Source organism: Sus scrofa, chromosome 1 (genome assembly GCF_000003025.6).
Source record: "Sus scrofa isolate TJ Tabasco breed Duroc chromosome 1, Sscrofa11.1, whole genome shotgun sequence".
Lineage (NCBI taxonomy): Eukaryota > Metazoa > Chordata > Mammalia > Artiodactyla > Suidae > Sus > Sus scrofa.
The window spans coordinates 135273050-135282986 of record NC_010443.5 but is presented as its reverse complement, the minus strand read 5'-3'; positions in this window follow the sequence as shown (position 1 = coordinate 135282986).

Genomic DNA, 9937 nt, shown 5'->3' with positions numbered 1-9937 from the left:
GTGGCTAACTCTCCAGGTTGAGTTAGGTGTCCCTCCTTTTTGACTTCATGGTGCCCTGAACTTCCTGTCTAATGGAGAAAGATCCATTGGCCTGACCATTGTTTCTGTTATCTGTGAGTCTCTTGCCATCATTTGGCATGGACTCTAGTCTTTTTTGTTATTTGAATCTCTGTATGTTCCATCCTTACTGCAATGTATAATCAAAGTAAATATTCAACCTGTACTTACAGAATAGAAGGATTGGCAAAAATGAGGCAGGGTGCACAGATTGAGGGCTTTCAAGTATTTGACAGGGTATCAACAGAGAAGGACCTAGACTCCAATATTTGGTGATTCAGTGCAGACATCATGAGCCATGAGGCAAACCTTAATTAACACCCTGCATTATTCAGATCCCAACACTTAACCTATACACAATCTGCAAACACACAACCAAAAGCAGATTTTAGAAAACTGAAAGGAACTAGTGACACAAAAATGACAATTCGTAGGGAAATAAGACTCAAGAAAAAAGAACAAAGGAATTGACACTTTGTTTCTTTAGCAGTCTGAATTAGAAGGCAATTTAATTAAAATCTTCATGGAGACAAGGAATTTCCATTTGAACCAAAGACAGAAGAGAAAACGAACACAAACTTAAATACAAGAAAAAATTACCGAACAGTTACAATTGTTTATCATTAAGATACATTTAGGGAAGTGATCATACAACTGTATTCTTGAGATATATATATATATATATATTTTAATCTACTGGAGTTAATTTATACCTAAGCCTATATAAAGTTGAGTGAGTTAAATGATTGCAAAATGCTTTGTCCAGTGCTAAGATTCAATGATTTCAGTGCTGAGAGTTCATTTCCACTTCTAACATTCATCCTGGAGATGTGTGATTCTCAAAGTAAACTTTAAGATAAAGCATTACAGTTAGGATCTTCCCAAATGATCTCCTCTAAGTTGTTCTACACACTTGAGCCTCTGATGGTCATGAATCATGGCTAATCTCTTAGAAACATATTTCTTCAGATAACATCAGTTTCTCTTAAAATATGGAGAGTAAAGAAGGACTGCACTTCTGTATGCTTCTGCTGAGAATGGATGTAGACATTTACTTGAGACAGAAGAAGTTAAGATCAGTTGGGGTTGGTATCTGGTTTATAAACAGGTGGTTCTTCGTACAAAACCCCAGCTGACCCAAAGCAGCATCTGGCTTGTTCCTTGTGGTAATTATGTGCTTAGACAAAACTCCCCTTATATTTTCTTTTAGTCATATTTGCAAGGTATTGCCAAACCAGATAAAATCTACTTTCTTTGTCAGCCTGGTAACTTATTCTTCAATAGTAGTTTAAAACAATCTCTGAAAATTTAATACATAGTAATACTAATGCCATGAGACTATTTATTTCAGGTGTTATTTAACTAGTTATGAAAGCACTTGAGTTTTACAACAGTGAAATAAGTTCTGTTATTATGCTGTTTCAAGGGCTGTGAAGCCTTTCCTAAGCAGCTGAAGAAGAGATACTCCCCTTCTTCCTCCCGTTTACTTCTGCACTTAAATCTCTGGGAAAAAATACTCCAAAAGACCTAAAAACAAAAGGCAAGATGAGCACATTCAAGTTTTCTTTTAACCTTGTAGCTCTGATATGCAAGTAGCAAATTTTCACTTGAAAAATAATCCCTCACAACCACTACCCCCTCCTTGTAATGGGAAAAGAAAAAAAAAAAAAAAAAGGCCCAAGGCAAACATAATCAACTATTCTAGGAAAAATTTAAAATATGTATGCAGCCATAGGGAATTCCAGTATTTGAGTGGAAATACACAGTTCCAACTGCAAGATGCTGTTAGGGTTACAGTGCTCTGGCCACTTAGACTGAACGTGAAAAAAGGCATTAATTAAGTAATAACGATCAAGGTATGGGGCATTTCCTGGGGATTAATGACCAGCTGGGGAAGTTGATAGCCCACAGTGCAGCCAAGGGCCATTAACCCCAGCTGGTCATCAATTCCTAGGCCCTGTGTTATAGTCATTATTGCTATCATAAGCCAAAAATGAAAAGCAAATAGGTCTATGGATTACTTTTATGGATGATGCAGTTTCAATTGGTATCTACAGGGCATTCCTGGAGAATGAATGCAGTGTCTGTGAGCCAATCAGGTGCTTCGACATTCCATTCTACTTAGGATGCTGCCTGGGAGGAATGGAGGGCGAATGAGGTAGGCAGCCAACGGTTGAAAAGTTTTAAGTCTCTGTTGACACTTGAGAGCTATTGAAACCATAAATACCACATGGAGGAAGATTCAGAGAAAGGAAAGAAAATGTGCTATGTAGGTAGGTGTGCGTGTTTTCTTGTGGGTGCCCCAGTTTGGTGCCTTTATTGTGAAGTGGCAAAAAAAAAAAATCATTGAATGGTAATGAGACTCCTAGAAGACAGAACGTGCCAATTTGCAGAAGGAAAAGAGAGAGATGAAAGGACAATGTTCTCTATTGAAAAAAAAATACACATACATTAAAAATAAAGAATATGAGGCACTGTCAACCTACAGTGATCAGATTGGACAGATAGAAATTAATTATATTTGGTTTAAGAAGCTGTTTCTGCAGCCTTGGTCAATTTTAAAAAGCACATTAGAAGATATCTCAAACTGACTTTCCAATTACCATGGATGGCAGCAAAGTGCATTGAAACAAAACTCATTTTAAATGGGTAAATGCATTCCATGCTGACTGACAATATTTTAAAAATTCATAAATTTAGTCACTGGTCAAGCTGTTTTGAAGGTGATTCTGAGGAGAGTTGACTTTTGCTAAAGGAGAACAATATTAATGGGAGCCCTTCACTGTCCAATTAATAATTTCAAATAAGAAGCTGCTGTGGGACAGTGTGTTCCTGCCGTAAGATGCCAGGGGTTAAGAAATGTTGAACTGAAAAATAATTTTGTACCAGAATTTCACTTTTAGTTTTTAAAGAATTTTACAAAGCTAATGCCAATATTTTCCTAATACTTTATAGTGGTTCGAGAGATGTGTTTTCTAATAGATATATATAAGAAATGAAGAAATTGGGCATTAGGCAATGCCTACTTGTCTACTATGAACAAGCCCTGAAAAATCAAACTTTTTCAGTGAAGATGAACAGCTTGCAGAACAAAATAAAATGTGTCCACACACACACACATTCACACAGATACCCATCCCACTCCATCAGAAGCAAAGGTTAAAGCTAGGCTGAAGGAAGATTAACAAAAACTCAAAGACAATAAAGTGTTTCTGTGGCTGAGTGGTAAATAATAAAAGCATACCTTATTAAATACAAATGGCATTACTTTGTTTCTACGCCATGGTTTTATCAGCATCATTTTTTATCTGTGATGGCAGAACATTTCAAATAGGGGGATTCATTTTATTTTTAACATGGATATGGTTTTAAACTCAAAGCATAGATTACAGTCTATGTTTCTCTGACTCCCCAGTATGCAGAGAAGAATCAGCCAACTGACAGTAATCCCTGAATGTTGAAATTCTCTTCAGTTCATCTAATATTCTTCACATGTTCCTGGGTGATTAAAGGTGGGTAGGAGAAATTCACAAACTTGTTTGTATCATCTACCTATTCATAATATAATATATCTGAGCAAAATAAATCATGTTACATGATTTATTTTTAACTTTTCAACTTTACTCTCCTCCAAAATGTTGTTTACTCTCAGGGTTTCAGATTTCCATTTAAGTGGATGACTTCCAAATCTCCATTTTCAGCACTAATCTCTCACTCAAACGTCAGTACTCAATTTATAACAAGCTTCAGGACCTCTATATCTTATGGTCTTGCTGACTCCTGCTTTCCAATAGCTCACCAACTGAAACTGGCACATTTCCTATACCCCCTCTCTCTTTTCAAAATCTCACTCTTGGTGTCTAGAACTGCAGTTTTTCCATTCATCCAGGCTAAAGACCTTGCAGTTATCCTCAGTATGCTTCTCCATCATTCCACATAACCAGATTGTCACCAAATCCTAATAGGTCTTCATATGCAGAGTACTTCATACCTTTCCTTAGACGCCTTCATTTTATCTTCCCTACTTCCATTGTCATTAGATGAATGGGCTGATATACGTGAAGGGAGCTTTCTTTTGGCTGGGCATGCTTGTCAACATTTCAATCAGCTAACTTGGATGAAGTATAGAAATCACTATCAGATAGGAAGATGGCAGGAGTCTGAAAGGAACAGGGCGTATTTTGCATAAAAGGGTCAGAATCTATGGGATGTAGATTCACCACCCCCTTACTTGATAATCTCCTCATTGAAGTATAGCTGATTTATAAGGTTGTGATAACTTTTGCTGTACAATAAATTGATTCAGTCATACATACACACATATCCATTTTCTTCCAGATTCTTTTCCCACATAAATTATCACAGAATATTGGGTAGAATTCTCTGTGCTATACAGCAGGTCCCCATTGGCCAGTCATTCCATATACCACAGTCTGCATATGCCAATCCCCAACCCCCAGTCCATCCCTCCCACCCACACCCTACTGTCCCCTTTGGTAATCATAAGTTTTTCAGAGTCTGTGAGTCTGTTTCTGTTCTATAAGTAAATTCATTTGTATCTTTTTTTTTCTTTTAGATTCCACATAAAGTGGTATCATGTGATGTTTGTCTCTCACTGGCTGACTTACTTCCCTTGGTATGATAGTTTCTACGGTCATGCATGTTGCTGCAAATGGCATTATTTAATTCTTTTTTATGGACTCATTTGTTCATTAGTTGTCAGAGCCCACTTTATTTTATTGTCATAATTATTTCCTGCATACATACCTTTCTAGTGGTTTTACCTGTCTAGTTCTTGAAGACGTTTGAATTTTCCACCTCTGATTTGAAAGATTTCTTCCATTTGTGAGATTTTAGGCTTCTCTCCCTCAACATAAAAATCTCTTCTTTATGTACATAGTCCACTATCCTTATTGGTTCCGTTGTCATTTTCTTCATCTGGGGCAGCACTTCCTCCCTATCTATGCTTTTAAAAGATATTATGAAGCCTAAATTCTATAAGAACTCATCCTTATTTTCAGTCCCAAATCTTTCAGAGATTATTGTCCAATGTGCCACCAATAAAATAGCACTTTCATTCTTCAATATAGAACTAAGCAATTTGAACGTAAAGCAAAGAAGAGAGACTGCCTTGGAGGATCTAGTAAAGTATGAGACAACTGGGCCTTATAACTGAAGCTTTGAATTGGGCAGACTTATCCATTTTGTCCTGGGTGGTAAGACATAGGCAGAAGCAAACTTGAGCTCTCTGCAGCAAGGATTGTTCACAAGAGGAAGAAGAACAGAGTAGAACTATACATTCTCAGTGGTCCTTTCCAAGCTAAACTGTAAGAAAAAGGTAGTCTTCCTCCCTAAGGGTAGGGTGAAACCCAGAATTACAGTTTTTTGGCTGTGCTTACAGCATACAGAGTTTTCCAGGCCAGGAGTCAAACTTACATTGCAGCAATGGCCCAAGCCACTGCAGTGACAACATCAGATCCTTAACCTGCTAGGCCACCGGGGAACTCCAGACATACACTTTTTCAATTTCCTTCATAGGAAGGAAGCATAAGGCATAGAAAAGATATGTTTTCCATTAACATTGGTATTTTTTTTGCTAATTACCTTATATGTGTAGTTCTAATTTCCCCAGAAGATAAGATGTTTGAGAGCAGGCACTTGCCATATTTTCTTTAACTCAAAGTGCCTAGCACTGAGAAAAGACTTTATAAATTCTAAATACCATAACATGATATAAAGAGCAATGAATAAGAAGTCTAGAGACTGGAGTTATAGTCCTATCTTGGCCAATGTGAGATCTTAATGTCTCCAGGCCTCAATTTCTTTTCTGTGAAATGGGGGGATTGAAAAAGAGTATGATCCAGGAGGGAGTCATAGACGTAAAAGCCATCAATGTGGTTGAAATAGAGTACATTAATTGGTTACAAGAGTGTGTTCAGAAGTTAAAATGAAACAAAATGTAGTTATTCACTGATCTTGGAGAACTGACCTGCCATAATTGAATTTAATATTAGTGAAAGAACTTGAATATCTACGTAAGCATCTGATGACATAAATGTCTTTTCCACAGTTAGTTCCCATATGCAGGTGCCTAGAGCTGCCTCCCTGATTCTTCCTGGACAGAGTAGTACACTCCATACTTATCTTTTTCCGTCTTATCTTTAAAATATTAATGTTCTAATCTTGGCAAAGTGTTCTGGAGGATAAGGATTTGGTAACCTAATTCACACAAAGGTAAGGGGTTCATATTATGTATCCATTCATAGCAGAATTATAGGAAAGTGTTATACTCTGGGTGGGAAGAAATTTGGACATGAACTCTTCCCAGCATTTCTCATACAATATTCCATAGGTTATCTGTTCAGTCTATGCACACTTATAAAGCAAATTCAGCCTCTGTTTGAGAGAGATGATGAACGTGCATGTGCGTGGGGTGGGGTTGTATGTCATGCACCATAAAGGCAGGCTGACAGGGAGGTCCATGTCTGGCTATTCCACATAAAAGTGGATTATCCTGAGAAATATCTTGACGTGTATAAATCTGCTTTGATTCTCAAGGGATGAACTAGATAACTTAGTAGGTTTTTTTTTTTTTTTTTTTTTTTTTTTTTTTTTTTTGTCTGTCTCTATTTCCTGAGATCTTTTCTAAAAAAAAATGGGGGTCTCACATGTTGGAACAATTATCCAAGAATATTTCATCCCTGAGAAAAATATAACCCCTGAGTTTCTGCCAAAGTCAATGAGATCTATGGCAGCTTGCCTTCTGCACACAGACCTTGCACATTAACACTTTAAGGACGTGAGCAGGGAGCATGGTTCACTGTCTCTTGTAGCTCACTAGTGAATGAAGGAGCTCACTTGTGCTACAGGACCTCAAGGAAGGTGCCCTATGGCACCTGAGGATGTTTTTATTACAAATTCCATGCTAAATGGGCTCATTCTGTTTTTAGGGTTGCCAGTCATTTGCTGTAAACATCATTTCTTTGCATGTAACTGACAACTTAAAATATTTGAGGCAGTCTTTAAAGTCAGAGTATACAGTGACACAGATCACCAGTATATTCTCTCTACTTCCTGATTGCAAAGTTAACTCCACTTCCCAGCCCTGCTTTGCAGGTAGGTGTAGCCATGAAACTGTTTCTGTCAAAGGGATGTGAACAGAAAGGACATAGCCACTTCTGGGCCTGCCCCATTAAAGCTTCCCCACTTCTGACTCTTCGTCTTCTTTTCCCTTTCCAGTTAGCTAGAATGAAGTTAGCCCCCAGGGTGACACTGGGAGCCACGTGTTGAAGACAGCAACACCTGATTCTCTGGCTCATCTCTTAATGGGATCTACCCAACTAGACACTCCACAAGACTATTATGAGAGTGAGACATTACCTTTTACTGTGTTAGGTAACTGATATTTGCAGCTTTATCTCTTATAGTGGTTAACATTGTCTTGATCAGTACAATTAGGATCACATTAATTTTCCTAAAGGTCATTATTATATTGAATGCTTTTTAGCGTGGACAGTATGCTATTTTGGTATGTTAAAATCATGTCTGATGGGAAATTACATTCTTTAACTAGGGGGTTTTACTTTCTTGCATATCCAGCCTCTACTAACTCAACATTTTCCGATTCTGCCTAATCTTACCTTAGCTTATACTGACACCATTCACCTTCCCACTTTATTCTTTCTTCCTTTGCTTCTTCCCTTCATTTTTCAACTCTTTTGTCTCTCTTTTCTCACTTGGCACGTTCATTCATTCATTCAGCTAGTATTAACCACATATCTGTTACATATTAGATGTTTGCTGGGTACTGAGTTGATGGTGGTAAGGAAACAGACTTGGTTCTTCTTTTAGCTCATGGAGTCTTTGGTGGGATGTGGGAGATTGAAAATAAACAGAGAAATAACCAGATAAATTCATAGTTATAAATTATGATCAGTATTATGAAGGAAATAAATATGATCCAGGGATGCACAGTAATGATGGAGGGGTGCAGAGAACCCTGACTAGAGAGGATTATCACAGAAGGTTCTCAGGAAGTGCTATTTCAGCTGTGAACTGAGGAAAGTAGAAAATTAAGTGAAAAATTAAGGGAAGAAGCCCTCCAGTGTGTGCAGTGGCCCTCAGGCAGGAAAGTATTTTTCAGGTTGAAAGAATTGAAGGAAGCCACTGTGATTGCAGCTCTGTGGATAACGGGGAGAACTTCATTGAAAAGATGAAATTAGAGGGTATATGGAGTTGTACAGGGTTTCAAGTATTATGGGAAGGAGTGTGGCATTTATCAGAAGTGTGATGAAAAACTATTGAAATATTTTGAGTAAAAAAGTAAATTAGTGTTTTAAAAATGCTCTAGCTTTTGTGTAGAAAATAGATGGTAGAGTGCCCGTAAAGAATGATAATCAGCAAGGAGAGTTTCATGGTTGTCCAGGTGAAACGCAATGGAATTGGGACTGGAAGAAGAGGCAGGGGGATTAACAGAGGTCAATGTATTTGCAGCACTATTTTAAATGTCCATGTGACATCCAAGTTGAGATGTTAAACAGGAATTTAGATAACATGAATCTGAAGATCAGAGGAAGGTTTGTGCTTCAAATATAAATTTGGGAGTTGTATGTAGGGTACAGTATTTTAGTCACAGACAAGAGTAAAAGACCCAAGGCCTCTATTTACACTCGCAGTGTGCTTTTTGGGTTGAAAGTTCTTATAAAGGGAAGTAGGATACTAAAATGTCATTCAAACATGACAGTAATCAACTCACAACAATAAGAAATATATTTCCAAGTGGTTCTCAGAGAAGGTGATACCTGCATCAAGGAATCTGCATTCCCCTTTCAGTTGTAAAGGTGCCAGGTTTACAAAAAAAAAAAAAAAAGAAAAAGTTGATATGGAGGTTTGTAACCTTTTACACTAGTGAATTTCCCGAAGGGCAAAGGGATTGGATTTGAAAGGAAATAGGTAGGAACCAGGAAGTTGCTTGTTGGACAATGACAACCCTCAGTTTAACCTTAGTCTATGCTATGGGTTGAGTCAACCCCACCCCAGTGACAGTCAAGAATGAATTTTGGAGGGAGAGCCCTGGCTGGGTGATGGTCTGCTTTGGTGCCAGGTCTCAAGTGTGGAGATCCATGCGTGTGACCACCTGTGAGACTCATCACCTGATGTGCCCTGAGGTAAAGATCCAGTGGAAAGGGTATGCCTGGCTAAAATGTGAACTGAACCCTCTCTCCTTTCCCAGGCAATTAAAGAGCCTCGTTGCACACTTGGAGACACTGTTCACACAGGCGATTCTTCTGCTATTAGAGAAGCAGATTGACTCCATTTTGATCATCCTGCCCTCGTCTGCTTGGCAAGCGCAGTGTGATGTCCATATGCTCTATTGTTCCCGTCAGCAGGGCGCTAACATTTCTTTTGCTGCTGCTCTCACTTCTGTGGGGGATGTTTTTTTAGCCCCCTTTTCAATGTTGCCAACACATACATATATATTTTTAAAACATAGCACTTATTCTGGAGCTGCAGAAGGTGTGAGCGCTGTGTCCTCTAGCCATGGTACTGCATTTTCATTCAAACTCGGCTCCCTGCCTTCAAATGCAGCGTAGATTAATTTTCCAAAGAGGTACAGATCACCAGTAAGTGGCAGTAGCCTGGCTTAAAGACAGGCTGCACTTACACTTCAGAGGCAACTGCCTGGAACTGGGAAAGGGTTGCAGCCAAACGGAATTTATTAGCGGGATCTATAGAATGTGTTTGAAGAGCTACGGTGGTGTGAGCCGGCAGGCACACAGGTTGGCCCACCATCACACAAAGTCAAACAGGCCAACTGCTCAGGGGATTCAGACTGGCATGCCTTGTCAGCATTTCTTTATTTCCTCCTGCAGAGAGACAC